Here is an 18,631-nt window from a genome sequence, read left to right as displayed (position 1 = left end):
CTGTGCAGTTTTGTGTGCTAGTGAGCCGTCTCACCCAGATCACATAAATTTATTTTCTATGACACCATAAGACTTTTGTACTAATATATTGATATTACTTTAAAATTAATTTAAATACTCTCCCAAATATTGTGCCATAATATTTTTGCCTGAAGCAAAAATGGCAGCAATTGTTGCTTCCTTACCTGAAAAATGTCTGTGTGGGGAAGTGGAAGAATTTGCTTTCATCAGAACTCTGTACTTGGAGCAAGACTGTATAAAGAATTAAATATATATTTTGAAGCACTTTGCAGGTGAGCATCCCAACGCAAACTGCAAAAACATTAAATTTAGTTCCTTTATCTACAGAACAGTACTGTTTGCTGCTATTCCTATCCTATGGCAGAAGCCAAACATTTCCCTGTCCTACTGCACGTACAAGTGTGCTGTGTAGGTAGAGGTGCCACAACTCCCTGCATACTCTGGAGCCCCTGAAAGACCATGAAGCACAGCAAAAGCAGGAACAAGAGCTCTGTAGGTGAAGAGCTCTGCTTTAAAACAAAAACATGTTCCGCTTCCTCCTGGAGCCTGGTACAATGAGCTGGCTGACCACAGCTGCACACCTGGAACAAGAGCTCAGTTTCACTGTGTTTCCTGAATCTGAAGTTACACCACAGGTTTGACCCATTTGTAACCCTATACAAACATGCATTGTTTAGGTGTATTCATCCTTTGGGGAACTCGATGGGAAAATTTGGTCTTATTAGTTTAGTTCAGCCTTAGTTTTAACCATTACAGGTGTTGTTTCATCTAGCTTGCTCTGGTGCTGGATGGCTGGAGATGAATTGCAACGCTCCCATTACTTACTTGCAGAAGTACCATTACCTGTGTTACTGACAACAGTATTATTTTTCTGCATTACCTGAGCAAGAAAACTACTTGTCAGCAAAATGTGCAAAAGTCTTCCCAATCCAGGGATCCCAAACTCGCCTTTTCTTCAGAGACTGCTCCATATTATTTCCATTTTTTGAGGTATCTTTACAACTTCAATCCAACTTGGCTCTGCCCTGTGGCTGCTGTGCAGCTCACCACTTCCAAGGGCAGATTCCTCTATCACATCCCTCACTATTTTGTCAAGGCTATAAATGAGCAAAATGGTCTGCTTGTTGCAGAGCAAGCTAATTCTAAATACAGTCCAAATTTCCTATATTGCACATCTAGCTAGCTAGTGGTATAAACCATCCTCAGACGAGGAAATCTTGGTGATACACATCACAAATTGATTGGTATATCCTAATTTTTTTGAAATGTATTTTTACTTTTACAAATTTAGCATTAACATCTAATGTTCTGCATTGCTTCAGAATAACCATCCTCACTGAAATTTTTTTTTTTTTACCACTATGTGGCACCAAATGCAGCCTTTTTAATACTCATTGAGCCCAAAAGTCCAAGTATAATTATTCAGATAGAATGAAAAGGATCAGTGTTAAGATAAGAAAAAAGAGAATCAAAAGTGTTCATAATATCATTTTGTGTCAATAAAATGGCAATTTTATGTCTGGACAAATACTGTATGTCCCATCAAGGGCATTTCACTGATTGCAGTGGAAGCAGCAGGAGCCAAGGGCCAGGCAGAGGCTCCATTTCTTGAGCTTCTGGAAGGGTTTAGCTGCACCAGCCCGGTCTCACCCTTGTGAAAGAGCTTCCCCTTACTTGTAAACTGCAAACCCCCTGTGAAATTTATTGCAGTGTTGTTCTCCACAGCATTGAAATTGCTTTTAAAACATAGCTCTTAGAGAGAAGGTTGGTGAAAAGCTCCACCTGTCTTGTGAGCCGAGGGACTCATCTTGTTACTCCATTTTATCTATCAGATTTTTAAAACCACATTATTGAGCAGTGAAAGCTGTGACATACCCCACATTTCACTCTTCTTTCCTAAACTTCCTGCCCCCAGTCCAATACACACACCATTTCACTCACACATTAATGCCATTTTTTCCATTTTCCTGATAATCTGTAGGTTTTTTCAGTGCTGGAGGACTGCTCACAGCAGTCCTGGTCACATCAGCCCAAAGCTGCTTTGTAACTGCTCCACATCCCAAAAGGGGTTCTGACTGACCGTGATGAGCTCAAGCACCTTTGTCTCCCTGAGGGAGTACCAGGGCTACCCTTCATTGTTCTGGTTGTTCCTGCTGCCCCCAGTCCTGAAAATTCTTACATTTGTGTTGGCTCTTGTTAGACCCCTTGGTCCCACAGGAGGGGACAGCTGGAGAGCTCAAAGCCTGTGCCCAGAAGCACACGGATGCTGTGTACTGCTTTGCTAACCCAAGGGAGCTGTGCATGTTCAGAGCTGCATGAAGAGGGGGAAGAAAAGGGGGCTTGGGTTTTTCTTCTTTTTCCCTACAGATTTTTCAAAAGCTGTAACTCTGTGATGAATATTCATTTCAATGTAGTACTGAAAACTCAACTTGATGACACCTCAGAGAGAAAATGATCCAGGAATAAAAGAAATTAACATATAGCTCCCACCTTACCATAGAACAAAAGTGACTTTTCAGAATATATTATTTAACCTAAAAGCATCTGAACAGAGACACTTTAGTATCTTTCAATCCATTAATTTTCTTTCCCTGTATTATTAATTTTCACTATGAACCTACAGTTTATGCAGAATATACTGCATATTTCCTTCCATCAGTAAACTTTTTTAATTCAAGGTTCAAGCTACAGAGATGGTAGACCTGGTTTTATACCTGCCATTTAATCTCAACTTTTAGGCCTCAACATATTATGTACAATGAGATAATTTAAGGAATGGTATAGGCAGCTGTAAGAGAAAGGAAAAGACAACATAAAAGGCAGCACAGAATATATAAGCTAACAGTTGTGGCTTGTGTACATTTGACTTGGCTATCTGAAAGGAAAAAAAAAAAAGAAAAAAATATATATTACCAGCAAATGACAATATGGGAAATCATAATTTGTGATGAGTTCCAAGTTAAGCAAGTCTTAAAGGCAAAGGTGAGAAAGCTAGCTAAGCAGCAAATCAGCTAATAGGTATTTTTATAATACAGAAAAAATACAAATTCATATTAACATCAGGTCAATTCTATAGATTAAGATACTCCAGTATCTGTAGTTGCCATTTTGAAATCTACTGGGCTACTGTCAAGACTCCTCAATTTTTAAAATGACGTATTGAAATGTGATTTCTGAGTGTGTATACAGGAGAAAACAGGCACAATGTTACCTAACCCTTAAGTCACTCGAGGTCACTTACGCTGCAGTTTGGCTGGGAACATTCCTTGTTGTTTTACCTTTAAGTTCACTGAGGCTCATCAAAAAAAAATAATTCACCCAGTCAAGCACACTGGGGTTATCTCCCCAGTAACCCCAGTTTGGGGCTGAAAACAGGAAGATTTCTTTCCCCAAACCCTCTGAGCATCCTACACTAGCAACTGTGCACTTTCAACACTTGACCTGGAATGTCAAGATCAAGCTCTTCACAAAATATATTTTAGCTGCTGGCTTCCTTACAAAAGGCAGGCAGGGGAGGAGGAGGAGATGCTACCTGTCTTTTATGTAACAGTCTCACTGTGAAATGCTCCTGTAAGAGCTGGGAAATTGTGTTCAAACCTTTCCTTGAGTGAAACCCACCCACGCCAGCTGCGTGCAGCAAATAGCAGGAGGCCCAGGGCACCTGACACTGACTCCCTCCATAGTGGCAGAGGCTCGTGAGGCTGAGGAGGCCTGAAGAGGGGTGCATGAGAAACAGCACATGTCTGTAGCCTGGTAGGTGGAGTATATGGCCAGGCCTGCAGGTGTCCATGTCCCAGAGACACAGTAAGGGCATTTTTGTATTTAATACAAAACACACAGCTGGCATAATTGAAGACATGATTCTTGCCAGGTGACTTCCCAAACCACTGAACAGTAGAAGTATGGTCACTGCTCTGGTCCCCTCTCTTGGACAATGTTCTCTGCAACAGGCTGAAAAGGTGCCAGTGGAGGAGGAGAAGGAGCATCTCCTCCTCCTTTTCCTTCTCCTCCTCCTTCTTACTCTCATCTTCCCTGAGGGAGTGACTCTTCCTGCCCTGTGAAACAGCAGGAGATGCTCAGCCCACCACCAGCAGAGTGAAAGTCCTGCTGGCACATCTCCCCTGCCTTAATCACCCAGCAGTGCTCAGAGAAGCTCTTAAACAAATAATAAAAAAAGAAATTAAAAAAACTAAAAAAAAAAAGAAAAGCTGGCTCCTGCTCAGGTACCTGGAGGGAAGGATTGAGGTCTCTGTTTTGCTACAAAGGGTTCACGACTGCAGCCCAGGGGAGGTTCAGAGCTTGCCTGGCCCCTGTTGACTGTGTCATAAAGCTCCCCAGTAGATGTGCTCATGCTTTTGGGTCCCTTGCTGAGGTACCTCTCCCACATGCTGGGAGCGGAGCCTTGGGGCTTAACACAGGTTTCTGCAGTCTGCTCAGATCCACCCACCTGGAAATTAGTCATTCCAGCAGCTAATTGATTATGCTTTTGTACAGCTTTTACAGGCCATTTTCTTGCTCAGACAAATTCCTTTCTTTTCCCTTCCTAGTCAATAATTTTTTCCTAATCCTGTACCAACCTCTAAACCTCTGGGTCACAGCTTCATTCTGGAAGCTGTTCATTATCTGAAAGGAGTGAAAATTCCAGTTTTTTAAGGACACAGCTCTGCTACTCTCCAGCAGGTGATCAATAGATGCATACATCATATTACACTGCAGGACTAGGCACCAGAATATTTTATAAATAGATTTGAGTTTGCCATTTAAACCTTTCCATTGTATCTAAATAAAGGTACTGATTTTCTTTTCCTCCCAATTTTATAACTTTCTATTTACATGCAATTGCCAATAGTATTTTCTTTTGTTTTATGACAAGAAGTAGGTCTCTGCAGTATTAGGTAACTATTGACTGTTGCCTCCAGAAAGAACAAAATGTTCCTGAAAAGAAATTGATAAGAAAGCTGAGCACAGCTCTGCTGTGAGAGCCAGAAACTTTCTTTCCAGGACAAAAGCACATGAACACAGAGACTGAACCAACCTGTTGGTCACTGCTACAGTTCTAGCCTTGTTACCTGAAAGGGTTTAAACCTGGTGAAGGCTTGAAATCCCAGGATTGTGGGTTTGGTTTGGAAGCATTTTAATGTTCAAGTATTTATTTCCCTTAGCCTGCAAAATCCTTGCTCTAGTGATTGTATCTCCTTTCTTGCTCCTCATTTCCAAACCTACTCTGTAATTTAAGTCTATTGACTTAAATTGACGGAGCAGTTTCAGATGGAGATGTTCTGGAAGCCATTAACACATCACAAAAGTCAATTTTGCATTTCTGAATTAACTTCCTCACCTGTGCTGACCTCAGTCTCCCCATACTGTTTGTGAGATTTCCTATCTGTCAGAGCCAACTTAGTACATTTAAAAGACTGAGCAGTAAAATCTGCAGAACAGGCAAAAGGTCAATGAGCCAGTGCCCTCTGCTTCTCTTTTGGCAGGTACTAAGAGGGCTGTCTGAAATGAATATTTAATTTTCCATGAGAAAACTGACTTCTTCCTTCCCATCACTGACTTCCCAAATGGAATGGGCGAGAGAAAGAGAAAACCCAGAGTTGCAGCTGTAGGGGAACTGGAAAGGATCTAAAGCAACTGAAAAATCCCAACGCAGGGATGATGGTAGGCTTGTCTCGGAGGGCTCTGTAGTTGGAGGCGAACACGTGTGCCTTGCCTAAGGCTCAGCCTGGGACTCAGCCTGGGACTGGGGCTAGGAGAAAGGGAAAGACCAGGCTGCAGTTTTAGAGTAGTGGAAAGCACCTTCCAGGGCTAACCTGGGGCTGCTGCTTGAGCATTTGGTCTGAACATGGAGCTGGGTGCTCAGTCATATACCACCTTACCTTTCAAATTCACAGGGATGCTGAAAGACATACACTGCTCAGGCTGGTATTGTGCCAGCCATCATCTCGGGGGCAGGTTTTTTTTAGTCTGGTTCTGGCAGGGATATGAGCAATTCCTGCAAACCCAGGTACTATTGCCCTACTGGTCTTTCGATAGGGAGATTCTGTCGGCTCTCCCACGCCCTGAGGCAGCAGCAGATCCTCGCTGACAGGCTGCCCCTGCTGACAGACTGCAGGCGCATCGCCTCAGCTCCGCGAGGGGAGACAACAAAGGGCAGGATAAAGCCAAGGCAGCGGAGTGGGGTGAGGCAGACCTGCAGGACAGGACACTTCCCCGTATCCTTGCTTTTCCCTGCTTTTCGTGCTTTCCTTCTTCTTTTCCTTCCTTTTTTCTTCCAGCCCTAATATGAAGGAGCCTTTCAGCAGAAAGCCACTCTGTGGTTTATTTTGTAAATAACAAACCAAAGCATTTCTGTCCTGCAAAGTCCCCCAAAGACAAGCAGATGAACTGTCCTCCTCTCGACAGAGGCGGCTGCTATTTTGGCTCGCAGTCCAGCCTGCACAACGTAGTCATTTCTGGTGAGTCCCGCCCTGCTGCATGGCAGCTCAGTCTTTCAGCCCTCAGAGAATGAGCACATTAGGAGCTGAATATAAGCAATGTTTGATTCCAGTTTGCTCAGGCTATGCCCAATTACTTTATTAATGGACTGGTTTGCAGCAGGGTTCAAATAAAACAAAGCTGTGCTTTAGGTTGGGTTTTGCAGCCCTCTCAGTTTTAGAGCAATAAAAGTGAAGCAATGTTAACCTTCTTTCTGGGGGATATTGTCTACAGAAGCATGAGCTAAAGATCTCTCTATGGGCAGCCTGTCCTCCGCAGAGCTCAGTGCTAAAGACAGCAGAAGGACAAATAATTATATTTTCCTGATATCTTTAATTAGGAAAGGATGGCTCTTCAAGGGACAGTTCAACAGTTCTAAATAGCTGTTTAATCTTTCTTTTGGGATAATAAGTGTGGTGCCAAGCAAGCCCAGGGTCCATTTGGCTCTGTCTCCTCCCACAACTATGCTTTTGGATTAAGTTCTCCTCCACGGGAATGTTTTAGGTAATCAGGAAAGCTGGGGAAAGGCTTTTTAAAATGATCCAGGGAAGCTCTGGACCAGTTCTCTGAATATTAGGAATACAGATGCTGACAGCAACATGCAGGTTGTGATAACCACATGCTTCAGAAAAAACTGAGTGAGGCTGCCAACCCTGGATGGGAAGGCAAGATAAGAATCACTCCCACCACCCACCTCCCATACGAGGTCTGAGTCTGGACAGGATGACAGTAAGAGGACGTAGGTTTACATCAGTTTCTACTATTGTAAAGACAATTTTGGCCACATTAGTACTTTGCCTCTCAGAGATGAAAGCGTCTCTGGGCTTTCACAGTAACTGGGCTCAGAAATGCTTCCTGTAGAATCAGCGCAGGCAGAGCCATCTCATATGGAGCAGTAGAAGACACAGAATGGTAGAATCACAGACACTCTGGAGGGCTGCTGTCCTGGGAGATGATGTCCAGAGCCTGCTGTAAACTGGCCCCATGCCTGGACTGAGACTCAGCAGTGCTGTCCCCCCTGTAACTCAAGGAGGTCATCTATAATCCAAAGGTTTTAATGGTGGTCACTAGCTGCTGCACTCTCTAGATGCTGGTATGACCTCAGCCTTTCTTCTAAATATACTTGTTCTTAGAAAGAATCATCTTCAAATTAAAATAAACCAATTACTAGTATATTTTACCACCCTGTAGAGTCTATTACTGTATTTTGGGGTTTTAAAAACATTTTTAGACTTCAATTTTTTTTAAATTACAAAAAAAAAGATTTTTTTGAAGGCTTGGCTTCATATAGTGTTGTAAAATAAATTTAAAAATAAAAATTTTTGAAAGTTTTTTTTTATCTCTGAAAATGTACATAGTACTGAAGCACATCTAGAAAAGAACATGAGAAGAAAACCAGAAGTACAGGCCTAGTAAGTGTGCCACAACTTATAACCACATGATCTTTCCAAACAGTTTCAAAAGTCAGCTGTACTTGGACCAGAAGTGGTGGCCCTTCTCCTGCCTGTCTATAGGAATGCTGATATCTGATCATCAGACTATGGACCTTGGCATAAAGATGTGGGGATTAAGATTTTTGGTTGGAATAACCCCTAATGTGATTTGAAAAAAAGTGCTGGGTCCCCAAATCCGGTGCATAGCAGAGAGTACTAAGTTTCACAATTAGTCAACAATATGGGGTGATAGAAGACAATTCATGATAACACACAAAAGAGCCTTAAATGCTTTGCTACAGGACATGGTTTGTTCTCTGTTTGCATAGTGCCTTTGTTTCAAAGTACAAGTGAAGGATACCAATAGTGAAACAGAAAGCAATACTTGACAATGAAAGCAAACAAGCCATCAGCTCTGGATCTCAAGTGAGAACAACAGATAGGGCTTGCAGAGGAAAAGAAAAGATGAAGCAGTGGGAGAAGCAGCATAAAATGAAGAAAATAGATTCCTATGACTAGATTTAGGTCTGAAATTGTGAATGACAAGGAAGTATGTTTTTGCTGTCTCCTTGAGGGAAGATGAAGAGACCACATCTACCTTTCTTTTAGACCTTTCCTGGTGTCCTGCTTTGCTCACCGTGGTGCCTAAGTCTGCCATACCCCATTGAAATGGGTGCCGCAAGTTTTGGATTATCTAGAGTCTGCCTACCTTGCACTGATGCTTCTGACCTGCTGAGAAGCATTGCAGTACTTAGCAAAATAATTTTAGCTTTGTTTTTGTCCCTCAAATAGCTGAATTGCCCATGCCCTTTGCCCTCTCCTTCTACAAAGAGATTCTGACTCACCCTTGTCATTATCTGCCCTCCACTAGGAGAGTTGGAACCCTTATTCTCCTCTCCATGCTCTCCCATGTGCTATCTAGTGCTTATCTGCCTCTGCTGGGCTGGGACAGTCTAAGCTGGGCAGGGGATCATGGCAGCCCCCAGGAAGACAGCAGAAGATAATGTGGGAAAACTAAAAAGTACTCTTATAGAGAGCATGGGGAAGGGATGGAGATAGTGGGGTGGGATGGGAAGAAATCACCTTTCAGGGTATTAAACTAAACCTGAAGTTACACTTTCAGTGCAGGAAGGATCCAACTTCTTCACTGCTGTCCAAATAAAACCAGATGTATTAATTTCCATAGGCCATGGGTAAAAAATGCTGTGAACAACCAGCAGCTGAAGGACTGACAGTGGTGGCTGTGCTGTCCTGCAATCAGTTCTAGCCTGACACACCAGACAGGAGCAGACTCTGTCTTCCCAGTTCAGCCTGGGAAATCTTGAAAGCAAACATTTGGGGACATACGGAGTAATTTGGGGCCTGGAGGTAAGTGAAGATTCTGCAAAAGGCAGGCAATGTTAGCAGACATACCACAGGCTTTGACCTTCTAAAAACCCAGGAATTAAAATTATAATTAACAGCTATGTCAATAGGTTTTGGCTCCATTTAACATGATCCCTCCAGCCAAGGCTTGAGCCTTCGTTGTCTTCCCAGACTGGCTTCTGCAAGATCAAGGACTGTTTGCTCCAACTGGCTGGCCACTGACCTACATAGAGCAGCAAAGCTCAATGAAACAAAAGGAAAAGCCGAACTTCCTTTTTAAAAATTATCTAAGTTTAGAAACAATTTAGATGCTGATGTAGCTGTGTGATTCCAGAAGCTGCAGAGCCTAAAGCCGATGTTTTAATCTGTACCTGGCTCTTTGCAGGTCCTGCTCTGCTGCTGATTTTCCAGCTAAAAAATCCCTATTTAAGGGGTTACTAGTTCTGAGTGGTGCAGACATAGATGGAGGCACAAAGAAACCATATTTCCTAATATGTAACAATTTCTAAACATAGTATTTTATATTAATTTAAAGAGATCTGCTCTAATTTATGCATGATTCCCAGCTCAAAGGAGGTCCAAATTCCTGATATAGTCATCCAGGCAGTATGGCAAGATAAGTAAAATTGTTAATAATATCTCTCTTTACATCTCAAGTTGCTTACGAGTCTTCTAACAGTTTTCAGAGCTGGGATTTTCCTAATTCCTCAGTGTTGGTCTAACTCCAACTTTGTTGCTTTGAGTGATTGGGGCATTCATTCAAAATAGATCCCAATATGATTATATAATTTGGGATGTGGAAGTAAATTTATTTCTATTCTTATGGAGTAATATTTTGATGCTTATATCACATTAACCCAATCTTCTGTCATCCCTTGTATAATTTATCCTGGTAGATCCTATGTTCATCTTCCTGTTGTTGAACGTGGTTGATGTTTGATGTCCCAAGCACATAGTCAATCATATAATTTCTTAATTTGTATCAGGAGATTTTAGAAGTATAACTCATAACATATCTAAGCAAAAAAGCCCTTACATGTGACATATTACTGGCCATCCATTCATTTTGTGATCGAACACATACAGCAAGATTAGTGATCATCTGTAGCTCAGCTGTTATTTTTACTGGGTTATCAAAGCCCTGGGGAGGATTTTGTAAAGCTATTTAGCCTGAAGGAAGGGATTAAAGAGGTTTCTCCCCATGAAACATCTGTTGCAAATGTACTTTCTAATATTCGGAGCAGAATGTTAAAATTAATCAGAAAGGGCAGGACTCTCTTCCCTGGTCAGCAGCCATGCTCTCTGCTCAGCCATCCCACTGCTTCCTTCCCAACCCAAACCAGAAGCTGCTCCCAGCACTATTGAACACAGGACTTCTTTGAATGCTGGGCCTCCCAATGCCTTGATGGGATACTTCAACTTTTTCCTCAAGCTCTCCTCTCTTTTGTCAATTATTGAGAAAATAGGGCTTGAAGTGACTGTTACAGCCAGGAAGTCCAACCATCCATGAGGTCCTTCCCTTCCTGCTCTAATTCCCAGAGTCTACACTCATGTGTTTGTGGTACATGCACTTGCACACACTTTTTTTTTTCCCCAAATAGGTATCTGCTGGAACAATGTGTAATCATGCCTACTTAGAGCAACAGCTGATTATTTTCCCAGTGGAGCCCATCATCTAGAATCCCCCTGTGTGATCTGTGTGATTTTAAAACCAAAACAACCACTAAAAAGAAAATACTAGAGAATTAAACAAACGTGGGTACTAGCAGTTCTGATACTGATATGGCCCAAAAGCTGTTGTTTGTACCTTTCTTCTCCTCATACAGAGCTCCCTCAAGCCCACTTATCGCAGCCCCAGAATAAAGCCTGCACTCCAGGGGCAAGGATAATTTTTTCTCTAGTAGCAGATAGGACTAGACTGTGCTGTGCTTTTACTGCTCATAGTATTGCTTTCTATAGTGTGGAAGGGGAAAGGAAATATCTGGTAATAAGCAGGTGTATTCACTACAGAGTACTGAGCAAACTCTAGGGCTAAAAGAAGTTGGATAAAAACAAATTCTCACTTTATTCTCCTGGTTCATGCAGAGGAGATTCCAATAGAAATTGAGGAGACCCAACTTAGTCTTAGTGCTTTTATTCACTATTGAGTTTAAGAAAACAGTCTGGGATTTTTCTTCAATATAAGTGGAGAAAGAATTACAGATTCATGATTATAAATGCCGGGCTTAGTAAACTGAAGGCTCAGGATGGTGGGGGAATGGCTATCTGGTAGCATCACAGCAGCATCCTATTCAGAGCCACAAGTGACAGTGATCACCCTGCATTTCTGTCCTCAGTTCATCCAGGCAAGGGAGGGACCCCTTAAAAACACAGTATCATTGCTGCTGCTGCTGCTGCTGCTGCTGCTGGTACCTCATCAAACACAAGAAAAGGAGTAGCATGGCTATGGTGGCTGCGGAATGCTTAGCAGGACATACCTGTCCTTGTCACTCCACGCCCCCAGCTCAGAGGACAGGGACTGAACTGGCCCATTCCCTGGCCAAGTCCACCTGCTGCAGGTGTGCTGCTGCCAACATGTGAGTGCAGAAACAGTGCTGAAGCAATAATGGTGCACCTACAATGACTGGGCTAAGAAATAACAAAGCAATGATACTAAGGTGACAAATCCTAAAGCTGAATGTTTGGGGAGCTCCCAGGAGGGCCCTGGACGTATACCCTGTAGTCATCTTGGAATGGAAGAGGTTTATTCTTGCAGGGCCAGGTTGTGTTAGCAGAAAGTAGAACAGACATTTTTAAAGGACTTGTTTTAGGCTGATATATGGAAGAGCAGAGAGAGAATTTCCAGAGCTGAGCATGAGGACAAGGTCATAAATAAGAAGGCAAACAGTCAAGTTCCAGCAAATGCCTGTACCTACTGCTACAAATTGCAACTCAAAGATTAATTGGTATAGGTAGACCAGCCAAGCTTTTTTCTGCTATGGCAGGGGCTTCAAAATTCCTTAGGCACATCACCTGTTTGAGGGAGTACCAGAAATCCTGGTGAATACATCCTGAAATCTGAGAGCATACAATGACCAAATGACCAGGATTTCTTTCCAAGACAATGAGGAAGGGATGACAAGCCTTTTGCCATCACTTGTAGGCACAGGCTAGGCTGCAGCATTTTGGGAGTCCACCTTCAGTGCCTTTTCAGATCTTGTGGTTGAGAATAAGAAAATAGTGAAACATGTGAGTTCTTGCCTACTAAAACCTGGAGTAAATCCAGAGCAGTGTCACAACAGGTCATAAACCAGCCTGTAAATAACTGCTGAAAACCTGGGCTGTATTAAAACTGGTGATATGTGATTAAAAAAAGCTCTCATTCCCCTCAGTGTCTGTGCCCACAACCAGGTGACATGCGGCCCCCTCCGTGGGGATGGCTGGGACACAGCAGTTGACTTGGCAACTGCTGCTGTAATAAAATATTTTCCCTTTGGGTCAGAAAGCAATAAAAACATAGTGACAAAATGCACCATGCATTTTTTCTCATGTAATAAATCTGCTTTTATATTTAAAGAACATGTTTTTTCTCCTGGGAGGACACAACTATGGAATATTTCTCTCCTCAGAATACACTGTACCAGCCCAATTTCTGTGTAAAGGGGTGATGCAGAAGTGCAAAAGAGGCTGCTGGTGGGGGCACAGGGTATGTTCAAGGCACATCCATGGGCTTTGCTGAAGATACTGCAAGGAGCAAGCCATTATACAGCTTGCAGACTCAGCAGGCTAATGCAGGACAGAGGTCTGCCCAAGCCTTCCCTACCTTAGGAAAAGGACTGTCAAAGTCTCCCACTCTAACACACTTCTGAGCATAGCCAAAGGCAGGTGAGAGCACTTTTTTGAGCTGTAAGAGCCTTACAGAATATGTACAGCAGTTGTGACCTGCGATTAAAGCCTTTGGACTCAAGATATTCAGATAATAGCTTCTGTTGAGGGGTGGGTGTATGAGAAAGGAGCTAAGGCAATTTGCAGGAACACCCTGCCTTGGGGGGCCACTGCCTGGCTTTAGAGGACATGGAGCTGCTCCCTAAAAGGGGTAACTAGAAATAACTGCAATCTTACATGGCATCTACAGCCAAGTCTCAAGAGATTGCAAATACCTTGCCTTCAATATATTCTTGGCTTTTCTATTTACTAGAGGTATCTCTTTACTAATTATCAGCCAGGGTTATACAGCCTTCCCAAGTACAGCAGAATCAGGATTTGTGGTGTGCATGGCAGCTGCCTCTTTTTCCTACATTTTTTGCAAAATAAAGGCATGCAGCGAGGCAAGCCTCTGAAACACATTTAATTAGATAAGCTGAATCTGCAATGTAGAATTTGGAAACTGTCCAGGTTCAGGATGGATAATTCAGTAATCTGGCTGGGTGGATAGTGTGTGTGAATCAGCTAGTGCTCTTCTGGCTTTCCCCTCCAACCCAGTTATTCATTTGACCACCCCTTCTCCCTTCTACAAACTGTGGGGTTTTTCACATTGCCATGCCTCTGAAACACAAACACAAAACACACACACAGAGGAGTAGAGAAGTGGAGGTGAAGAGATGAACTTGCACAATATTATAATCTGGAACTCAAGGTGCCTGTGGTCCTTACCCTGGTAACTGCACCTGCTCACAGGTTGAAGTTAATTCTCTATGATCCCACACCATCTTTTAACATTGTCTGAGAAGTGTTGGAAGTGTGTCATGTTCCCTGCATGCCCATGCCTGGGACCAGAGACAAAACCCCATGGGGCAGAGGGCAGTGGGAAAGGGGCAAAGCTCCCAGTGAGTACAGTGATGGCTTCTGCTGCTGGAGGGAAGAGGGAGACTGGGACCTGGGGGAACAACTTCAGTGGAGAACAGAAAGCTTCGAGAATTGAAGCTGCACAGCAGATTAAAAAAAGGAATCATTGCCTGGCATTTTCTCTCTCAACAGCAAACTGCTGGCCAGCTGCTGTGAAAGGAAACTCATCAAATTGCTTACAGTGTCACCTGGAGATCTAAAATAATTCTTAGCTAGCTAGAAACTATTTGGGCTTAACTGACTGTGGTAGTGCTGCAACCCCATGGAAAAGTACGGCGAGGAAGGGGGAGACAGAGCTGAAAATGCAGGAGACGTGCTGCGTTTGCACAGCAGGCTGCTGGTCCCCGGGCAGCCTGTCATCACTCCCTGCTGCTCACAGAGCAGGTACTCGATGTGTGCCTGCAGAATACAAGAGAATAACACATCTGTGCTCCAGAGGATGCTTCAGCTTCACTGGCCTACGAGCAGGGATCAATCCATGTCTGACAAATGAAGAATTTTTAAATGACAGATCATGTGAAAGTTGATTTCAGAGGGCTTTTTGTGCTTGGTTGGGTTATTATGTGTGTAATATGCTGCAGGCAGTGATTGAAACATTTCTTGCAGCTCTCTCCTCCCTCATGTGAGTTCCCTGGTACTCACTAACACATTTGCTTTCACAGTATAATCTGCCTTACTGAGAGGAGTGCTTATTTTCATCTACCTCCCTGAAGAAGTTTTGCAAGGCTGTGAAAGCAGACTATCTTTGAGAAATCTAAGACTCAATTCCTTTTGGTTGAAAATTTTGGGGTTTCGTTTTGGGAAAACATTTGTGGTGTAGCTCCATTGCAGAAGACCTTTTTAAAAGCCTGATTCCTGATGTCTCTTTCAATTAATCATACTTTCCAAGAAATTTTATTTAATATGTCAGAGTTAAACAAAAGTGCACATATGTCATGCAGATGCAAATAAATTACCTGTTCAACTCCAATAGCACTCAAGCCTCATGAAATTCTTTTTCTCAGCTCATCTGTCTGTACCCAGACAGATGAGCTGAGAAAATTCTGCATAAGTATCGTCTCTTCAAATTAGAAGTAAACCCTTTTTTTTTTTTTGTGACAGGGCAGCAAGGAAGCCTGTGCTTTACCCCCTTTAATAAAAGAACAAGAAGGAACAGTTTTCTTTTTCCAAGATTCTCCAGTGAGTATTTTTCACAAGCAATATATTTTCTTCTTTCAAGATAAATATATTGCTCTTTTGCTGGTTGAAAAATGAAGCCAAAGAATCTATATTAATCTCATCATTTTAAACTGAAAAAAGCCATGTGTGCTGTAAGAAGCTAACAAGAAGAGACGGCTGACCAGCATCAAGGTTTCCACTGTGATTTCACTCTTGTTGTGTGTCTGCTGTCCAGACAATTCCTGAACTACAAAGGCCAGAGTCAAAGTGCTGCCTTTATACTGCACAAGAGCACTTCAGCTCCAAGCAGGTTTAGCAGTGGGCACATACCAACTCCATTTCTTCTAACAAAGATCTTCCCATTTGTCTCTCCAGCACATATCAGCATCTTTTCTGCAGAAAAGTCACTACCACTGCTGGTCCTGCATGCAATGATCACATCTATGCAAGACAAAGCAAGAAACTGAGGAAATCTCAAGCCAAATTAAATTGCATAAACTCCAAGTACTGTAAGAATATGGTGAGACTGGAATAATCTAATTTACAGTTAACAAACCCAATTCTGGCAAATTTCAATCAAATCTGATACACAGCTCCAGAAGTCACTGAGAACTGGGAGAGAGATGAACAAGCAGACAGAAGATTCCCTACAAAAACAGAACAAAAAAAAAAAAATTCAGCCAGGGACTGCTTTGTCCTGTTAGGACTCAGCCGAGAAAACACACACCGATTTGTATGCAAATTCAAAAAAGGGCAGGAAAAACTTCTTTAGCAGGTAGAAAGTCATGCTGACATGCTGCTCTAAGTGCATGTCTTATTGCATGCACAAATCTTTTCCAAAACACACCTTCCAGCTGTGTTCGTGTTTCCATGTGGGACAGATGCTTGGCCAGAGCAGTATCTTTTGCACTGAAGCCCTATTCTCACCCCACTGAATTTACCAAGGCTTAGAGTTCCAAAGTGTGCAGGGGTAAAGGCTGCCCAAGACCTGCTGTGGTAATTTCTCTCCTTTGCATGCAGCCATCTGTACAGACAGGATGGTCTTGCAATGTGCTACAGATGTTTTTTACCTCTTACACAGGGAGTGTGACTTATAAAACAAACATTTAGGATTTTTACAGGTCGTAAAAGGCAGGTATTAAAGACAAATGAAATATTATTGAACAGATTTTTACATTTCTTAAATCTTCCCACCGTGTCTTCTGCACCAAGACCAGTCTAGCAGTATAAGGCCCAAAATATATTCCCCCGAAAGTGCAAAGGAAAATCCTTTTATCACATCCAAAGCAAAAGTGAAATTCAGGGCAGCATGTTGTCCTAGACTTTTTTAGGCACAAGAATCTCATTTACACTAAGATTCTGCTCAGTGTCTCAAGGTTGCACCTCTAGCAGTGGCATATTCACTGGGTCTGAATAGTTTAGCACAACTTTAGAGAAGTCACAGAGCTTTTAAGGAATATCAGCAAACCCATATAATGGTAGAAGTTGTGTGGCACAAAGAGGCAACTGTGGAATTCAGCCTTCAGAGGATCATCCTGGCCACGGATGCAATCCAGATTTAAAGGACAATCTATAAGAGACCCAAGACCCATCAGAGTGAAATTAAAACAGATATGTACTTCAAAGGAGTAAAGAGGTTAGTTAATTTTAAAAAATGCAAATTCTAGCCTGATACCATGAAAATGGATATTAAGGTGTTCAAAAGTTCTCTATTAGGAAGTACAAAGTTGCCTTAGTTGGAGGAGCTCCAAACTAATGTGTTATTAGTAGTTGGATGGTTACTATGTGCTTCCACAACAGGATAAAACGATGTTGAAAAGTTTCCAACACTGTTTACTAATATATTAGGATGTGGTTTAGAAGGAATTATTTATTTTTAAAAGCATCTGATGAAGAAGCAGACCTGCTAGTCAGGGTGACAATCAGCCCCAACTGTGTGACACTTTCTTTGGGTACCATACCAAGACAACTTTAAGATTACAGCCTTTCCTCCCATCTTAAAGTCCACTGTCCAGGTGGACTGTCAGATCAGTCCTATTCCTGAGCAGATTTGCCTTTCCCTTTTATTTCTCAGGTTTCACTACTTCTGCCTTTCTCCATCTGATCAGATGAATTATCAAAGCATATTTTTGCTTAGCAGAAAACCCCATCCCAATGCAGCATGGGCAGTTTTTTAAAGAACCCAGTCTTGGTTTTGACGAATAGAGGAGATGAAGCCTGATAGTCCATGCGGATTCCACCAGTTACTCCTGGAGATTCACTGACAGGTTTCTTTGCTCTGAAAAACCTCTAAGATTTTACTTTTAAAACTCAGGCTCCATCACTGTCACCTCTCTGTCTCCACAGCCTCCTCTGCAGCTTCCTGCTGCCTCCTTGCCCTGAGCCTCTCACTGACATCTGCCACCCTTGCCTTGCCCCACACGTCTCCTGCTCCAGCCTGGATCTCCTGCAGTCAGGGCTGGAGTGAAGCCAGGCAGCCTTGGTGGAGTTTATCAGCTCAGGATCTGCCAGCAGCAGGTCTTGAATCCCTCTGGGGCTGGTGTAACCCGCCACCAAGGCGTGCCTCTGCCGACTGAGGCAGTGCAGGCACTGAGCCTCAGTGTCACCCAGTGTCCCCTCCAGCCATGCCATGCTGCACCAGGACCCTCTGTGCAAACTACTACGTCTGTGCATCGTGGAGCTCTGCCTGTCAAAACCAGCACCTTCGGTCTGCAGTGGGTATGAGGCTGCTGCTGCTCCTGGGCTAATGAGCACACTCACTCTCAGCAGGGCCAATTAGTCTGGGGAAGACGGTGGATTAATTCAGTTGCAGCACTGGCTTGTTTTCTAGCTGTGACCTTGTTTGCCTCTAATTTGGGTACCTTTGCATGTTGTCACACTACATCCTCAGAACTGGCAGCATCCATACTACTTCAGAAATGCCACTTAGTCCTTTAGTTCATATGAGCCTTGTCACGCTCAGCGAAGCTATGCATAAATACGTTTTAAACATCAGACATAAGAACACTTCTCAGGTGTTTCAGGAATCCAGCCCACACAGCCATTTAATGCCAACCTGCGAGTGGCTGATTGCTGCTTCATGCAAAACCTGGACTGACACATTTTTTACTGTATCTATCACAAACAGTACCAAAATGCAGTATAAAATAAAATAATCGAATTAAAATTCTAGTGATCACCACACTACTAGTTCACATGAGGAAGGGACAGCTAGAATGGGCACCTAGAAGGCTGAAAATCCACAGGAAACTCTAAGTTTAGTGACAAGTCCTGAGAACTGATTACATTTATTTGAAGATTGAAATTCTGTTCTGTCTCCCTCACTTGCTCTTGAGGGAGGAAACTAACACTTA

Source organism: Corvus moneduloides, chromosome 5 (genome assembly GCF_009650955.1).
Source record: "Corvus moneduloides isolate bCorMon1 chromosome 5, bCorMon1.pri, whole genome shotgun sequence".
Lineage (NCBI taxonomy): Eukaryota > Metazoa > Chordata > Aves > Passeriformes > Corvidae > Corvus > Corvus moneduloides.
This window is presented reverse-complemented; position numbering follows the sequence as displayed.